This window comes from Hemitrygon akajei, chromosome 6 (assembly GCF_048418815.1).
Source record: "Hemitrygon akajei chromosome 6, sHemAka1.3, whole genome shotgun sequence".
NCBI classification, from domain to species: Eukaryota; Metazoa; Chordata; class Chondrichthyes; order Myliobatiformes; family Dasyatidae; genus Hemitrygon; species Hemitrygon akajei.
In genome coordinates this window covers 137598624-137617873 of record NC_133129.1, presented here as the reverse complement: position 1 = coordinate 137617873, position 19250 = coordinate 137598624, and the positions used below count along the sequence as shown (strand labels likewise).

Sequence of the window (19250 nt, the reverse complement as noted above, 5' to 3'; positions counted from 1 at the left end):
AGGTCATTTAAAATTTCTTGGCAAAGGGTGAGGTGCTGGAGAACTGAAGGACATCTCATATTTTTCCATTGTACAAGGAAGGGTCCAAGAATGAGTTCAGAAATTATAGGCTGGTGAGCCTGACATCAATAATAGGTAAAATACTGGAAGGTATACTAAGGGATAGGATATATACTATCCTAGGCCAAGCCTGTCAACCACAAGCCCAAGAATTCTTACAGGCTTTGTTCTCCACACAGAATTCTATCAACAAGCACGTCCAAATGAACCCAGTTTACATCCCACTTCAGTGTCAAAGCCTCAGTCCACAGCCAAGAGCCAATTCACACCTGATTACATGTGTCAATCAATGAGGATGACGTTAATCCTACATGACAGTCAACTAACACGGCCCAGACAACACTTGTCACCTAATCGGATTTTAATGAACCAATTGCGGATTACATAATCGGTAACCAATAGAAATGGCCCATATACCCACACGCACACACAAACAGACTAAGCACAGGACACATAAAAGGCTATATATATGTTGTCCACATGGACTTTAGCAAGTCCTTTAACAAAGCCTCACATTACAGGCTGGTCCAGTAGGTTAAATCGCTTGGCATTAAGGATGAAGCAGTAAAATTGAATCAACATTAGTTTAACAGGAGAAGCTAGAGAGCAGTACAGATGGTTGCCTCAATGACTGTAGGCCTATAACTCTTTGTGTGCTGTAGGGATTGGTGCTGGGTCCATTGTTGTTTGTCATCTATTTTAATGATTTGCCTGGTAATGTGGTTAACTAGATCAGCAAATTTCTGGATGACACCACGATTGGGGGTGTAGCGGACAGCAAGGAAGATTATCAGAGCTTGCAGCAGGATCTGGACCGGCTGGAAAATGGCAGATCAAATTTAATGCAGATAAGCATAAGGTGTTACGGTTTGGGAGGACCAACCAGGGTAGGTCTTACTCAGTGAGTGGTAGAGCACTGAGGAGTGCGGCAGAAAAAACATTTCTGGGAATACAGATCCATAATTCCGTGGAAGTGGAGTTAAAAGTAGATAGAGTCATAAAGAGAGCTTTTGGCACATTGGCCTTCATAAATCAGAGTACTGAGTACAGAAGATGGGATGTTATGTTGAAGTTCTATAAAACGATGGTGAGGCCTAATATGGAGTATTGTGTGCAGTTTTGGTCACCTACCTACAGGTAAGATATCAACAAGACTAAAAGAGTTCAGAGAAAATTTACAAAGATATTGCCAGGACTTAAGGACCTCAGTTATAGGGAAATTATGAATAAATTAGTACTTTATTCCTTGGAAGATAGGAGAACGAGGGAAAATTTGAATGAGGTATACAAAATTATGGGGGGTATAGACAGAGTAAATGCAAGCAGGCTTTTTCACTGAGTTTGGGTGACACTAGAACTACAGGTCACATCTTAAGTGTAAAAGATGAATATTAAAGGAAAACCTGAGGTGAAACTTCGTCATTCAGAGGGTGAAGTGAGTGTGGAACAAGGTGACAATGGAAGTGGTGGATGCAGGTTTAAGTAGAACATTTAAGAGAAGTTTGGATATGTACGTGGATGGGAGAGGTATGGAGGGCTGTGGCCAAGGTGCAGATCAATAGGATTAAGTAGATTAACAGTTTAGCATGGACTGGATGGGCCAAAGAGCTTGTTTCTGTGCTGTGGTGTTCAGTCACCAGAAGGAATACATTTGCATATAAAGGCTGCTTATCTTAATGACTATTTCTTGACACATCATTTTTCTTGGTCTCATAATACTTGGTGAATAACAATGTACAACCATAAGACATAGGAGCAGATTTGCCCCATCAAGTCTGCTTCATGATTCAATCAAGCTGACTCAATCAAATATTAATGATTTGGACTATGGGATTAATGGATATGTGGCTAAATTTGCCAATGCTACAAAGATAGGTGGAGGAGCTGGTGCTGTTGAGGAAATGGAGAGCCTGCAGAGTGACTTGGATATTTCAGGGGAATGGGCAAAGAAGTGGCAAATAAAATACAATGTTGGAAAGTGAATGGTCATGCACTTTGGTGGAAGAAATAAACGGACAGACTATTATTTAGATGGGGAGAAAATTCAAAATGCAGAGATGCAAAGGGACTTGGGAGTCCTTGTGCTGGATACCCTAAAGGTTAACCTCCAGACTGAGTCAGTGGTGAAGAAGGCGAATGCAATGTTGGCATTCATTTCTAGAGGTACAGAATATAAGAGCAGGGATATGATGTTGAGGCTCTATAAGGCACTTGTTAGACCACACTTGGAGCATTGTGTGCACTTTTGGGCTCATTTTACAAAGGATATACTGACATTGGAGAGGGTTCAGAGAAGATTCACAAGAATGATTCCAGGAATGAAAGCGTTACCATATGAGAAACATTTGGCAGCTCTTGGGCTGTATTCTCTGGAGTTCAGGAGAATGAGGGAGGATCTCATAGAAACATTCTGAATGTTAAAAGGCCTGAACTGATTAGATATGGCAAAGTTATTTCCCATGGTAGTGGAGTTTAGGACAAGAGGGTACTACTTCAGGACTGAAAGATGTCCATTTAGAACAGAGATACGGAGAAATTACTTTAGTCAGAGAGTCATAAATCTGTGGAATTTGTTGCAACGAGCGACTGTGAAGGCCAAGTTATTGGGTGCATTTAAGGCAGAGATAGATAGGTTCTTGATTAGCCAGGGTATCAAAGGGTATGGGGAGAAGGCAGGGAAGTGGGGATGACTGGAATAATTAGATCAGTCAATGATTGAGATGCAGACCAGACTCAATGGGCTGAATGGCCTACTTCTGCTCCTATATCTTAAGCTGATTTATTGTCGCTCTAACTGCATTCTGTTGCCTTCTCCCCTTAACCTTTGATGCACCTACAAATCAAGAACCTGTCAACATCTGCTTTAAATATACCCAATAATTTTACCTCCACAGCCATCTGTGGCAATGAATTCCACAGAATCACTATCCTTTGGCTAAAGAATTTCCTGCTCAACTCTATTCTAAAGGAACATCCTTCTATTCTAAGGACTTCTGGTCCTAGACTCCCCCACTATTGAAAACATCGTCTCCATGTCCACTCTATCTATGACTTTCAATATTTGGGAGGTTTCAATGAGATCCCCCCCCATTCTTCTAAACTCTAGCAAATACACATCCAAAGGCATCAAATACTTCTCATATGTTAGTCTTTTCATTTCCAGGATCATTATTGTGACCCTCTCCAATTCTGGCATATCCTTTCTTAGATATAGGGCCCAAAACTACTCACAATATTCCATTTCCATATACCATCTAACCAATGCCTTATAAAGCTTCAGCATTAGATCCCTGAAGTGCAACATTTGGTCCTTCCATCTTCTCTTGTGCTGGTGCTGTCATGACTGTGTGTTACAAAATGCTTGTGAATGCTGTATTCCACATACTAAGAGGGCAGCCCATCATTTGGAAGTAGAGAAAGGTAACATTATTGTGTATATCTGTGTTCCGGATTCTTCAGCTGTCTCTCGTAATGACAAGAGAAGGTACAATGCCTTATTAAATTAACTGTGAAGATCAGCAGAACACAAGTGGCAGTCTGATTTGTGGAGAATATTTTAAAAGTAACCAACGTAAATCTTCTCAGACAGTTCTTTAGGGGTTGAGCGTGACTTACTTCTGCCTCAGTACTACATGTTCTGAAGTACTAGTAGATGTTACGCTTTTTAAAGGAATCTTTAAGAACATTCTTGAATCATTTCCTTTCTCCTCCTGGTAATCTTTTGCCAGGACAGAATTTGGAGTATGGATCCTTGTTTCAGAAGATTAGTGATGGGTATGTTTTCTAAGTGACCATTCTGAGTCACTGAATCTTATCTGAATCTCAATGTTAGGTTGTTGGCATGGGAAAGCTGCTGATACTGGATATGTAGCAATGTCTACAATGCCATAGGATATGGAATCCACGTGTCTGATGCTGACTGTAGGATGGATATTGCTGTAGCCCAATAGACCTTGAGCATTGAAGTCAATTTCTTATCTCTATCTTCAAACACTATTTATCTGGAGATACATAAGTTGTGCTCTTGCTGTAAAGGTGACAGTAAATTATATTACTGGTATCTTCCTTTACTGAGACCCTGTTCCTGAGATATACAGTGTTTCAGGTTTTGATCTGTACAGTCTGAGTTGGATGTTTGTTTAGCTGATGTTAAATATAAGGCACATTCTCACATACTGTATATTCAGTGAACGTCTGATTCACTATAAATAGTGAAAATATTTTCACCCTAAAATGCTTCTAATCCCTTCACAAGAATCTTTTAATGTTACACCTTAGTATAGCAGTTTCTTTCTGAAGCATGGCTCTTTTATACCTCAGGATTATACACCAATTGCAATTGCACAGAAGATTAAGCAGTATGGTGATTTTAATGATTGCTACAGGTACAAAAGATAAACTAACTACCGTGCAGAAGTGAGATTAATCAGCCTATAACAATCTAGTTTCCTGACAAAGTTAAACTATTGGAATCATTTGAGCCACACACACAAAATGCTGGAGGACTCCTGATGAAAGTTCTCAGTGCAAAACATCAACTATCTAATTCCCCTCCATAGATGCTTCCTGATTTGTACAGTTCCTCGTGTGTGTGTGTGTGTGTGTCTGTGTGTGTGTGTGTGTGTCTGTGTGGGTGTGTGTGTGTGTGTGTGTGTGTGTCTGTGTGTGTGTCTGTGTGTGTGTGTGTGTGTCTGTGTGTGTGTGTCAGTGTGTGTGTGTGTGTGTGTGTGTGTGTGTTGCATAAGACTTCCAGCATCTGCAGGATCTCTTGTTGCATATGATTTTCAAGTATTGACATAATTCTTTGGATCTCACGACCTTTATGAAGGATAGTTTCACTCAAAGGTTAATTATATTAACATTGCTAGAAATGAATTATTAATTCTGACAACAGAAACACTGAAATACTATTGGATTTAGGTAGAAATATGTTATTATGATATCAACCATGATTGAATGACACAACAGACTTGATGGGCTGAATGGAGTGTGTGTGTGTGTGTGTGTGTGTGTGTGTGTGTGTGTGTGTGTGTGTGTGTGTGTGTGTGTGTGTGTGTGTGTGTGTGTGTGTGTGTGTGTGTGTGGACACACACACACGTGACCCTTTGTCTCATGGAACCATTTTATGATCTTTCATGATATAATCAACCTCATTTGTAGACTACCTGTATAAATATTTATGTGTTCAGAAACTCAAACATTATTGATTCAAAGACACTAAAAATTCTAACTTTAACAAATCTTAATCCATCTCATTGAATTTGCCATTTGTTAATCTTAAAAAAAAGTTCTGAAATTCACACATGCCCACACACTGGCAAAGATCAATTCACTCCCTGGGTACTAATGCTTGTTTTTTTTTTGTAAATTCCAGACAGCAGACCAGCAAATGGAGCTTTCTTTACTCTTCATTGTTGTGTGCAGATGTGTGGGTATGAGTGCTCCTGGCAGCTATCCAAAGTGTTCTCTGGAGCACTAAATTACTCAAGAATGTTACTTTTCTTATTGGGATCAAATTGGCTAAATTGTGCCTCACACCTTTTTCTTTTCAACAAAATAATTATAGCAACATCCTGTTATTGATCCATTTTATCTTTTCCTTTATTTGAGGCAATTGACAAACATTGAATTCACCATGCTGAAAATATATCTTTACCTCTCTGGAGTTAGCAGTGTTTTCATTGTTTGGTTTCACAGGCTTCACTGATTCTCTAGTAACAAGTATAACTCACCACTTGGATCAGGATGGGGAGCATCAGCAACAATTTTAAGGAGGATTGAAGAAGAGTCCACCGAATTACTGTTTAACCCCATCTGTGCATTATGTTCTTCACGTGCAGGATTCCTTGGATGATCAATAGAAATTTAAATCCTGGCTAATGTCGTCCTCAGCTTTGATCTGCAAATACTGCTCCTGACATACATAGTTAATGGCAGTGTACCCTGGTGGCCTCATGTGCTGACAGGTTATGAATCTACACATGGGAACATAATACAACAGAATGGTGGAGACTATTGTGATTGATTAACACGCACAAAATGCTGGAGGGTCTCAGCTGGTCAGGCAGCATCTGTGGAGGGGAATATGAAGTTGATGTTTTGTGTCGAAACCCTTCATCAGGACTGGAAAGGAAGGGGGAAGGGAAGAAGCCAGAATAAGAAGGTGGGGTAAAGGCAAGTGATATGTGAAACCAGGTGAGGGAGAAGATGAGTAGGTGGGGAAGAGCAGATGAAGTAAGGTACTGGGAGCTAATAGGTGAAAGACGTAAAGGGCTAAGAAGTAGGAGCCTGATAGGGGAGGACGGTGCATTCTGGAAAAAAAGAGGAACCAGAATGGGGAATGGAAAAGAGAGAAGGGGGAGAGGGTGAGAAATTACTGGAAGTCAGAGAAATCAATGTTCATGTCATCAGATTGCAGGCTACCTACATCGAATGTGAGGCATTGCTTCTCCAACCTGAAAGTGGCCTCACATGTCAGTAGAGGAAGCAATGGATCGAAATGACGGAATGGGAATTAGAAGTCACATTGAAATGGATGGTCACAGGAAAATCATGCCTTTTGTGGCAGACAGAGTGAAGGTGCTGGAGGAAGCAGTCCCCCAGTCTATGTTGGGTCTCACCAATGTAAAGGAGCCTGCAAAGGACCACCAGATACTTTAGATGACTCTCAACAGATCAATAAATAGACAGATACTTTATTGATCCCAAAGGAAATTACAGCATCACAGCATCATTACAAGTGCACAGATATACAAATATTAGAAGAGAAGTAAGAAAGAATAAAAACTAAGTTACCTTAATCAGTCTAACAGTTGGGAGTCACCACTTCCCCAGCTATAGGTTGACTCATTATAGAGCCCAATGGCTGAGTGCAAGAATGACCTCATATAGCACTCTTTGGAGCAACATAGTTGTCTTAGTCTATCACTAAAAGTGCTCCTCTGTTCAGCCAAGGTGGCATGCAGAGAGTGAGAAATTCACAGGTGAAGGGTTACCTCATTTGGAAGGACTACTTGCGGCCCTGAATGGTGGGCAGGGAGGAAGTTTTGGAGTGGGTGGTGCATTTGTCACACTTGCAGGGATAAGTTCCAGGAAGGAGATCAGTAGGGAGAGATGAGTGGATAAGGGAGTCATATAGAGAGTGATTCCTGTGGAAAGTGGAGCGTGGAGGGAACGAGGGGAAGGTGGGCCTAGATGGTCCTATGTAGATGGCAAAACTTACATAGAACAATATGCTGGATACAGAGACTCATGGAATGGTTGATAAGGACAAGAAAAGCCCTACTCCTGCTGTAGCAGAGAGTGGATGGATTAAGTGCAGATGTGTAGAACATGAAGGAGATGAGGCTGAGGCCAGCATTGATGGTGGTGGAAGGGAAAGCACATTCTTTGAAAAAGGTGGACATCTCAAATTTTCCAGAGTGGAAAGCCTCATCCTGAGAACAGGTGCAGCAGAGACAGAGGAATGGAGTGAAGGGATTGTGACTATTATGATTGTACCATTTACAATAACTTTTCATATCCCCACGTTACTTCATTTGTCAAAAGGATATCCAACCTTGTCTTGATTTTACTGAGGCAATAACAGTGAGTTCTAAATTGAAGCTAAGTCCACAGATCAAGGGAATGTGATTCATCACAGAGGAAACAATACTCATATTGTTCACTGTTATAACAGCTAAAGAATAATTTCAACAAAAGCTTGTAAAGGGTAATCATTCGGCAGATCACACCATCCATCAGGAGTTTTTAATCCATTAGCTAACCCTGCTTAGATTTGATGGCTGTTCCACAGTTAGATTACAATGCAAAGATCTAGAATATAATCATGGCCAAATGCAGGACAAAGAAATTGACTCAGCTGATTAGCTGATTTAATAATAATTACGCTTCTGAGTTGAGCCGTGTCTCACATCATGAACACTCTAAATATAGATTGAAACTGTAATGACAAACTACATTTATACAATATTTTACATGACCTCAGGATATGCTAAATTAAATACAAAATGTAGTCTTACAATGGCCAAAAGGAGGTTATTCAGTCTTTGTGATCAATGGCAATGCAAAGGGGAGCAACTCCATTTATTCCCCACCTCTAAATGTCCCCATATTCCTGCAACTTATTCTCTCTCACATTTGCCATCAACTCCCCTTTGACCCATGTTTCTACTATCCTAGGCTTAGGCCTAACTTACAGCAACCAATTAAAGTATCAGCCTGTTTTTGACATGTGGGAGATATAAAGAACATCCTAAGGAAACCTACATGGTCATTGAGAAAATGTGCAAACTCAGCATAGCAGTAAGGTTCCTTGAGTATCAAAATCCCTTGCAGTAAAAAAATGATTGTTTAACCATAAGCATAAGACATTCTGTGGATGCTGGAAATTTTGAGCAACACATACAAAATAGTGGAGGAATTCGGCAAGTCCATGAGAACAAAAGACCATCCAACAGAGTAGCAGAATTAGGTCATTCAGTCCATCAAGTCTGCTCCACCATTCCAGCATGGCTGATTTATTATCCCTCTCAACTCCATTCCCCTGCCTTCTCCTCATAACCTTTGATGCCCTGATTAATGAAGAAGCTATCGACTTTCACTTTAAATATACCCAATAATTTGGCCTCCACAGACATCTGTGGCCATGAATTCCACAGATTCACCACCCTCTGACTAAAGAAATTCTTCTTCATCTCTGTTCTAAAAGAGATGTTTCGTGGCAAGACCCTTCAGCAGAATTTCATGAGGTCTGATGAATGGTCTTGGCATTAAACTTCAACTGTTTACTTGCCTCTACAGATGCTATTAGACTTGCTGAGATTCCCAAGCATTTTGTGTGTGTTGATTGGTTATTCGATTCACAGTTAATTATAAAGTACAGTGGATTCTGATTAATTGGGCTACTGGTTATCAGGGCAGCCACTTATTTGGGACAACTCTTGAAGAAGAACAAAAAATAATGAAGAAAATAGCCAGAATTCTCTTTGTTTATTTGGGACACTATGCCGCTTACTTCGGGCAGGTTTCTGTTGCCAAACAGTTTCTAATTAGCGACAGACGCGTGCACTTGCTTGGCTGTTAGTCTCTACATCGTGCTTCAAGTGGAAAGTTTTTAAATAGCATCAGTTGCATGTGTGTGTTCAAAAGCAGTGATTTTTGTCACCGATAATTGGTGAGAAATAGCATTAAGACTATTCAGAACTGTTTTGCCCAGGGCAGTTTCAAGCATTCAGGCTTGGAGATGCCAGAAATGGCCATGATGAAATGAAAATGAAAAGATCTCACTACTTCAAGAAGTTAGGAACTACAGGGAATTTGAGGGTATTGACAATCATCTTGGATGTTACATTGAAATTGGAGATTTGGAAGATGTAATCATCGAAAGTTTGTATGAAGTTAGTCCATTATCTACACTAGGTGTCTGCGCTGATTTTGTTCGTGTACAGTTAATCAAAAGAATGCAACAGAGTGTACACTGAATTCTTCTGTGGATAACTACTAGGAACTAATTCAGTTCAATAGATACATCTAATATCAGAGAAATGTATACAGTATACATCCTGAAATTCTTTTTTCTTCGCAAACATCCACAAAAATAGTGACAGAATGGATGACAGTTCAATGTTAGAACCCCAAAGCCCCCCCAACTCCCCCCCATGCATAAGCAGCAGCAAAGCGATGATCTCACCCCTCCCCACCAGCAAAAAAGCATCTGCTCCCCCCCAACCAATCACTCAAGCGTGCAGCAAAGCATCTATAAAGACAGAGACTTGCAGTAAACCAAAGACTATCGTTCACCCAGTAATTCAACAAACCACAGGTTCTCTCTCTCCCTAATAAGGGAAAAAGAGGTGTCCCTGTTTCAGAGCGAGAGGAGAGACATATCAAATCAACTTGCTGATTTATGGTGTTAAAACTCTGTTGCGTCGCTTTTTTTGAGCTCTGTGCCCTAACTCGGGTCTCTGGTCATACAGCCAGCAGCCAGCTCACTGCTTATGACCTTCCTTCTCCCGTGACGCATCAGGCAGCAGCACCGGCCTCGAATCCACCCCTCTCCAGAGCCACAAAAATCCGGCACCCTGAAGGTGCACTAGTCTTCCAGTCTGCATATCGAAAAGCGGCTGGTCGTGAGGCCCCGAGAGTGGGTCTCATTTCCACAAAGAACTGAAGTCAGCATGTAACCCCAGGTCAGGGTCTTCAAAAGAACCTTGAAAGGGAAAAAAGGAGCTATCAAAGATAGAAATGAAATAGAGCTGTTTCCAAAGACAAAGAAGTCGCCATTAGGCACTATCCTCCTCCTAGGCTCACAGTTTTATAGTACTGTAGTAGTCTCTTAGTTCTTTTTGGTAGGTCATTCTCATTCGTAGCCTGGGCCATTGTTCTCAATGGCCTGGACATTAGCTAATAGCATGCTGGCAAGAGGGTAGTTGAACCCACACTGCTTCAGCCAAACCCACTTACCGTACCTCCGACGTAAGTGGCTGCACCTGGTTAGTCCTGAGAGTCCTGGACTGAAGCTATCAGGACAGGAAGGCAAGTGACTCCTTAAGTACAGACCTAGAAGAGCTGGATAGATTGACCTACAAGAAGGGAATTGATTATCTTCCAGTGATGAAGGTAAGATGTTAGCTGTAATAATCAGACATCTGGAAGAGGAATTGTTCATCTACTTCGTGGTAAAACTGATCATTCCCGTCACAATTGCTTAGCACAGTATACATTCACTAATCTTTCTTCTACAATTAAAATAGTTAAATATTACTCTATTTATAATTAAAAACTCAAATCTTGCATACTTGTGTGCACCTCAAAGATATTTAAATGTTTATGCTGTGTTTCACTAACTGCTAACAGAACTTAAAATGCCTGAACCTGTCATTTCTGCTTAGCCTAGAAATTCAGACCTTTAGGACTGGTGTTTGCAAAGCTGTGTGTCTGAAAATTGCTTATTTTTGAAGTGAGAATGTGAATGTCTTATTGCAGCACCCCAGAAATTCATCCAGTATTTCCAATCTAAACATCCCATGCGTCTTGATTGTGGTTGCCATGGCATTCACAGGCAAAATATTGTCCTTCCCTGTAGCGCAGGAAATTAAATCACGTTATTCCAAAGTGCACTGGCAGTTAGACTCTCCCAGAACACCCAATCTTTCAGAGAGCTGCTGAGTCCGTGTTTGTCAGCACTCTCTTCCTCACACATTCCCAAGTCCCCTTAGATTTGGTCTCTGAGCTGGCTTCTTAGCAATGCTTTTTGTATGCTACAAAATACAAGTCGTAGTACACAATGTTACTGAATTTTGTATGACTGAAACTGTGTTGCTTTGATTCTTTGCTGGGCTTTTGATGATGAAGATTAACTCCTATACTGACTTATGGTTGTTTCTAAAGCTTTCTGTTCAGGTATCATGACTTGTGGTCTCTGTACTGCTCTTTTTACCATCACTGAATCAAAGTCCTGGAACATCACACTGAACAACACTGTGTACTTTCACCAAAAGGAGTCTGGCAGTCAAAGATGATAGATCAGTGCCAACATTCAGACCATAAGACATAGAAACAGAATTAGGCCATTCTGCCGAAGGAGTCCGCTCTGCTGTTCAATCTTTTGAAGAGGAGCTAGGGATGGATAGTAAATACTGGTTTTGACAATGATGACTTGATCTCGTGAATGAGCATATAGTAAAATTCAGTGAAGGCAGTTAGTTCTATAATATTTGCCTAAGGGTAAGTACTTTCAAGAGTACTTAAAGCAGTTGTGGAATTCAGGGATATCACAGGTGAGAACTGCAGGCTGACTTTTATAGTGTTTTGGTAGAGTTATTTCCTGATCTACATTCACTATTACACTCAATACAAACTAATCATTACCTTGCTGTTAGTGAAGTGACTGTGGAACATTGAGAAATATTAAGCAAATAAAAGCAGGAGCACTCTTAGACTGATGCCTTCATCTTCCAGGATTCCTTATATTCACTTTTAAGCAGATCTTCAGTTTTGTTCCTGGCGTGTCACAGAGAAATACCGAGAGAATTATACTTTCTCCCATGTACCTCTCAAAATGTGCGGTTTTCTGCTGTGTTCCAGTTAAAAGCTGCACATAGCAAGTTATAGTCAGGGAAAGACCCACAGGTCATCCAGTTTGTCTTATGAAATTGGTTGCAGGTTGCTGTGATGTCATTCTTACACGTTCAGTATGATCTTACATACTTCCCTGTAATAAAACTGAGTTGAGTCATTTTACAGGTTCAGATAATTCCATTTGTAAGATAACATGCTGTGACAAATCAGTTGCTCTAATTATTGGCAGTTTCTGTCTCTCTCTTGTGATTAAATTGAATTTACTCTCAAATTCCATCAATTCATTATGCTTCTTCACAGAACAAGAACAGTCAATTAAGTGGACTACAAGAGAGCTGCTGTATGTAGCACAACTTGCACCCTCAAGAGAGGAATAATCTACAGAAAAAAATATCAGAGACTATAAACGTAATTTCCAGTTCTGAACTCTGTAGTTTCTTTACAAAACATAACAACTCTATGCAGTAGTTTTAAGAACTTTCAAGTTTTCCTGCAGGGTTCCAAAGCAAGCGATGCCATGAAAGTTCAGAGTTGATTGCAAGTTTATAGATTCTATGGTGCACGAGATGTTTCACTAGATTGACAATGCTCTGCTTGAAGGCCGTCCTTCAAATTCTGGTGAACAAAATGAGAAAGGTATTGCTAATTGGGATTGTCTGTATGATACTGCTTAATGAAGTGGCTTTTCATGAAGAGAAGGTTAAACAAGTACAGAGTGTAATGGTGGTTTAATATATCCGGTGCTCCCAATGAGGTCGACTGTACATTGGTGAGACCTGTCGTAAATTGGGGGACCACTTCGTCAAGCACCTCCGCTACATCCACAAAAACGGAACTTCCTGGTGGCCAAACATTTCAATTTCCATTCCCATTACCATTCTGACATGTTGGTCCATGGCTTCCTCTTGTGCCAAGATGAAGCCACTCTCGGGGTGGAGGAGCAACACCTTGTATTCCATCTGGGTAGCCTCCAACCGGATGGCATGAATATCAATTTCTCCTTATGGTAAAAAAGATGCTTCCCTCCTCCTTCCCTCTTCTTCGATGCCACACTCTGGCCTCTTCTCACCTGCCCATCACCTCCCCTTGGTGCCCCTCTTCCCTTTATCCTGTGGTCCACTCTCCCCCTTATCAGATTCTTTCCTCTGCAGCCCTTTATCTTTTCCACCCAATTGTCCTCATCTACCACCTTCTAGCTATTGTTTTTCCCTCCCCCTACCTTTTACTGCTGGCATCCTCTCCTTCTTTTCCAATCCTGAGGAAGGGTCTCAGCCCAAAATGTCAACTGTTTATTCATTTCCATGGATGCTGCCTGAGCTGCTGAGTTCCTCCAGCATCTTGTGTGAGTTGCTTTGGATTTTCAGCATCTGCAGGACCTTCTCCTGCTTAGGGTGTAATGGTATCTGGCAGTTTTGACACAGGAGAGGTGACATATGCAGGGTGGCATGGTAACACAGTGTGCTGCATTGCAGTCCCGCAGCTCAATGATTCAGTTTCAGTCGCAGTATTGGGGCCTGTCTTTGTGGAGATTGCACATTCTCTCTGTGACTGCATGCATTCCCCCCAGGCATTATTACTACTTCTTCAATTGAGATAAAACTAATCTAGTCCTGTGTACATAAATGTTTCTCAGTTTTTCCCTATAACTAATACAATATAGCCAGCTCTGGAGCTGATCCAGTGGGGCTTCGCTGAACCATGCAGCCAATCCCTAAAGAGGTGAAGAGATTAGCTGCAAGTGCTTTAGATCAGAATATGTCATGGAGCAACAGAGAGATACATCATTAAAGTAGGCGCTTTGGTCTGTCACGTTTGCACCAAGTACGCACCACGAAGAACTGACTAGACTTGAACCCAGATTTTTGGAGCTGCAAGGCAGAAGATCTAGCTGTACCACTCCTCTACTATGGTACATCTGCAAGTTAGCCCAGAAGGTTCAAGCATAAGCTAATTAAAGTATATTACTTTGTTTATTGTAGATATTTTATTCACGCACACGCGCACACACACACACACACACCTACCTCCACCTCCAAAATGAAGGGACATTTCTGTTATTAGCTAAGATGCAATGAGCTGTGTACTTCTATAGTGTGAGTGTATCAGGACACTTAGCTTTAATTAATGAACTGTGTTACTCACTCAGAAGTAAACCCATCATATAATACTATTGAGAAGTTCATAATACATCAATCTATTCTAGGTATCCAAAGAAGAGGTCACTTCATTTGCCATTAGTTTAATTTCTTTTGTATATTAATTGCGTAAATTAGTTTTCATGCAGCACACTGTTGTGTAACATCTGCTTGATTTGCTTCAAAGTAATTGAGTAAATTGAGCTATGTTGTTTCATTGGCAGTTCTCCAACCCTCTGATACAACTAATGTTCCACCAACCTTTATAGAACTACTACCTTTTATGTGATTATGTACCTTCTTGTGGCCTCCTTTTACAAAATTGCAGGATAATTACAGCTTTGAAAGACCTTTTGGTCTTCCATGCATCTGCAGATTTCTACATTCTGTACTTTACCAAAGCCATGTAACTTTTGAAAAGTACAACGCAGAAGGAGACTATTGTCATATTAAACCTGCTTTCAAAGGTCAATAGTTCTAGCTCTAATCTCAAATTCTTTCCTGATGCTCCTGTATTTTTTCCCCAAGAACCATTTATCCAATTTCCATTTGAGGAGGTATCCACAACTCTACATATAGTTCATTGAAAATTATAGCCACTAGTCTGCATTTACAAAAAAAATTGATTACTTCTGTTCCTTTTATAAATAATAATACTGGCTTAGGAAACAATTTTTACTCTTATCTAATCCCTTCATTACTTTAGTCAATTAAACCAAATTTCCTCTTGGTTTAATTTCCAAGTTTCCAAATTTTCTCTGCCCTGATAATGAGGCATCCATCACTCAGAGTTGACCATGGATATTGTGTCCTAGCTGTCTAGTTACACAAGCCTGGGCAGTACGTTATGGAGAGCAGGATGTTGTCCATGTCGCAAGTTCCCCCTCTCCATGCACCTGATGAGCCCAAAGGAATGACATAGACCTTTGGTAATAGTTTGTTAATAGCAGTGTCACAAGAGTTGCCAGTAAGCATTGAACTCTTAAGTTCTATAAAACTCTACTGAGACCATGCATGGAGAATTGTGTTCAATTCTGGTCACCATCTTGGAAGAAGGACATGGAAGCTTTAGAGAGGGTACAGAGGAGATTTATGAGGATGCTGTCTGGACTGGAGGGTATGTCCTATGAAGATAGGTTGATTGAGCTCGGACTTTTCTCATTGGAGCAAAGGAAGATGAGAGGTGATTTGATAAAGGTGAAGATCATAAGAGACATAGATAGAGTGCATAGCCAGCACCTTTTTCCCAGGGCAGCAATGGCTAATAAGAGAGGGCATAATTTTAAGGTGTGTGGAGGAAATTTTCGGAGAGATGTCTGAAGTAGGTTTTTTCACACAGAACGGTAAGTTCCTGGAATGCACTGCTGGGAGTGGTGGAAGAGGATGACACATTAGAGACATTTAAGAGACTTTTAGATAGACCCCATGAACACTACCTCACTATCTTTGCTCTCTTTTTTTGTACTACCTATTTGATTTAATTATATATGTATATTTATAATTGAAATGTATAGTATACTTGTATGTATTGCATTGTACTGCTGCCAGAAAACCACAAATTTCATGACATATGTCAGGGATATTAAATCTGACTCTGAATTTTGGTGAAAGAAAAATGAAGGGCAATGTGAGGGAAGGGTTAGGTTGATCTTGGAGAAGGTTAAAAGGGCCAGTATAGTGCTGTACTGTCCTACGTTCTGTTCATCTAATTAACTCCCATTGGAAAGCTCCCTGTGGCTTGTCCATAGTTGTATCTAATTTTTCTTAACAGCTTATTTTGCCTGGCTTCTTTTTTGTCTAATTGAAGTTTTATTTCTAGATAATTAAAGTCATCTATCATTTTCATAATTTACTTAATCATGCTCTTTCCACTTATTGTTAGTCCACCAAATAATTTTCTTAGCCCTAACCAAACAGATTCATATTCCACACCATCTGCTCTGATGTCACTATAGTCTAAAGATATACGCTGCCAATCATGATTTTTTCTCAGTCTGGTCTTCCAGTTTATATTGTATTTAACTATTTAGCATCTAGTCTTATCGTAGTTTATACTAGATCTCTGTTAGTGTTATGTTATTATAACCAAGTGCAGCAATTTTTATTCTTAAATCAGAATGATGGGTGTTTGCTTAAAATTACTTGAAACCAGTACAATCTTTCTAGCAGGAAGGCTGCTCTGGGCAGATTCCTAAGTAACAGCCTAATGATATGGGCACCATCTGATTATTTTTAATAATTCTCATTATTATTCTATTTTCCTATATTGCTGGAATCTTCTGCCAAGTTAGATTGTTTTCCCCTTCCAGATTCATTTCACTGTTACACAAGTGCACCTGCCCCTCTGATATGTTGCTCACTGATGCCTAGACTGGTCTAGGCCAGGACCACTCTAATCCAGTCTCAGAAATGTCTGAAACATAGAAGTGGGAGTCGGCCACTGGCTCCCTGAGACTGTTCCACCATCCATACAATTGTGGCTGATCATCCAAATTCAGTACCCTCTCTCAGCTCTCATGTTAGTGGTGACAAATCATTGAGATCATCTTTAATTCCTTTTGTCAGTATAGACCAATTTTACTTGATCTCCAATGGGACAAGCCATATGGATGAAGAAACCATTGTAGTCACAGAGTCCAAATCTGCACCCAGTGTCACACTGATGACTCCATAAAATGTAGCAAGATTTCTTTACGCTTTTGAAAACTCCTCACAAGGTCCCTTACTCCATTTGCCTTCTTCCATGTGAATTTCCTGCACCAGCATACCTAGATTCTTCAGTGCACCATTTAAGCATTTATTTTTCTACGCCTCCTACCAATCCCACATTTTCCCAATTATGATGTCTTCACAGCTCACTTTCTCACCTACTCTGTATCATCAGCTAAGATAGATGCCTTATACCCTCTCCTGTCATCATTTTGCAATTTATTATGTTCTATCTCATTGTAACTGTTAATTGCTGGTGGGCCAGGGGTATAATTAATATAAATGGGCATGAATCTTTAATTGGTTATTGGGTCTGTTCCGATAATTAGCTGGAACTTGTCATATGCAATCTGTTGCTCCTTGCAAAGGGTTGTCTGTAACTCATTTCTTTCACATTTATGTGTATATGACAAAGTAACAGCAATAAAACATGAAATGTCACCTTTACCTGTCACCAGTCTGAAAGGAATTGTTATCATGAGAGCATGAATACCTCAAATGTTTAAGAGCTGTTTGCTCTAATTGTAACTGCAATTTCTAAAAGAAAAACATCGCAGATGCTGAGAATCTGAAGTAAAACACTAGAAGTAGGTTAGGCAGCATGTGTGGAGTAGTAATCTGAGTTAATGTTTTAGTTAGTCGAAGGTAAAACAAGTTTTAAGATGGTGAGAAATGTGGGGTGGTGGGGAGCAGAGGGAACACAAAGAGTTACAAACTGCCTGAGGAAATTAAATGACAAAGTAGTGATGTTGCACAGTGAAAGTGAGTGTTAAAGAGATGGACCCAGACGAGATGTATGTAGGGAAAGTAGAATAACTATCTGAAATTATTCATGAGTGATGCGAATCTGTAAATGTGAAAGGAAGAAGCTGGTAATATTTATCTCTGAAATATTAAGGACAATACTTCATTGGAAAAATTTAAGAGGTTGATGACAGGGTTGGACTTGGAATGAGAAAAAGAATTCTATTGGCAGTAAACCCAAATCTGTGCTTCTGAACTGAACAAACATTTTTGACAAAGTTTTGGTATTTTCAATATTCATGTCATGAATAATATCAGATACAGAATATATCTTTTAGAGCAATTTCTAAAAGTTATTAACCTCTAGAAGTAAACATCAGATGATTTGAAAATTTTGATAAACATTCCTGTTTATTTAAATATTGTAAAAACACATATTCCTATTTATTAAAATTATAAAATGGCAATATCTTGAAGCAAAGTGCAGCCAATAACCAAAATTTGGAGAAAAAAATCTGAACACTTCATCTCACCTTACCAAATACTAACAATTGAATTATATTTGCAGCTTTAACATTATTTTGCATTGATATTTCTATGTAATGTCACAATCACGGTATAATCACCTCTATCAGTAGACCAGTGGAGTACAGCAATACAGCCATGGAAAACTTCAACAATTGATACCACTTTGTTAATAGAAATGTGACTATTATATGTTCCCCCATTAATTTATATGCAGAGCTGTTAGCACAAACAGATCTTAGTTTTCTTACCAAGGATTATAGATAAACAAAGGAAATAGTAAGAGTATTAGTCCATTCAGCTGTTTGAGCCTGATCCAGTAGTCAATACAATCATGATTGATCCTATCGCCCAATATGACATTTCTGCTTCTAGAAATTCTTCTTATCCTTAAAAGTCTTGGCATTAACCGCCTACTGGCTCGCTCTTCTCTGAATGAAAAAAATTATCCTCATCTTATTCTTCTAACTCTTGTCCTATAACTTGAACTCTTACGCTAGGCATCTCAGCCAAGGAAGCAATCACTACATGTGCCAACCCTGTCAGAACACTCAGAAGTTTGTCAACAAAATTTAAACTGGCATAAAAATGTCATCAAAGCATCACAAGCCATCACATTATAAATCTGTGCATACTAATATGACATAACTTGGATTTAAAGAATGATCCCTGTGTTTTGAGAGCTCAAAATGGATATATTTCCACTAAAAGTTCTTCTGTGCCATTTTCAATAGTTAAGTAGAGATTTAATTTTAACTTGCTGTCAGGTCGTGAGTGATTGGTAAGACTTCTCCTTAAACACTTGAAATCCTTGGGATCACTGGTATTAATTAAAGAAAAGTTATCATATTAACTCAAGTCTACAAATTGTAATTATTATGTTTAAGCCGGAATAGTATGTTATTTGGAAGGGACATTGCAGTCAATGTAGTCTTAAAAGAGCCAGGCAGAACTATAAAGGCAATTAAAATTTCAAAGTTCAAAGTAAATTCATTA

The 19250-nt window shown here is 39.7% G+C and overlaps 1 protein-coding gene and 1 long non-coding RNA gene across 2 annotated transcripts in view; one reads left to right on the top strand and one right to left on the bottom strand.

Annotated features, from left to right (window-relative positions):
- Positions 1–19250, top strand: part of LOC140729530 (synaptotagmin-7-like) — a 530282-nt gene that overhangs the window by 244653 nt on the left and 266379 nt on the right.
- The window catches only part of LOC140729531 (uncharacterized), a 126352-nt gene that overhangs the window by 77300 nt on the left and 29802 nt on the right, over positions 1–19250 (bottom strand). The gene's annotated exons all lie outside the window — the stretch shown is intronic.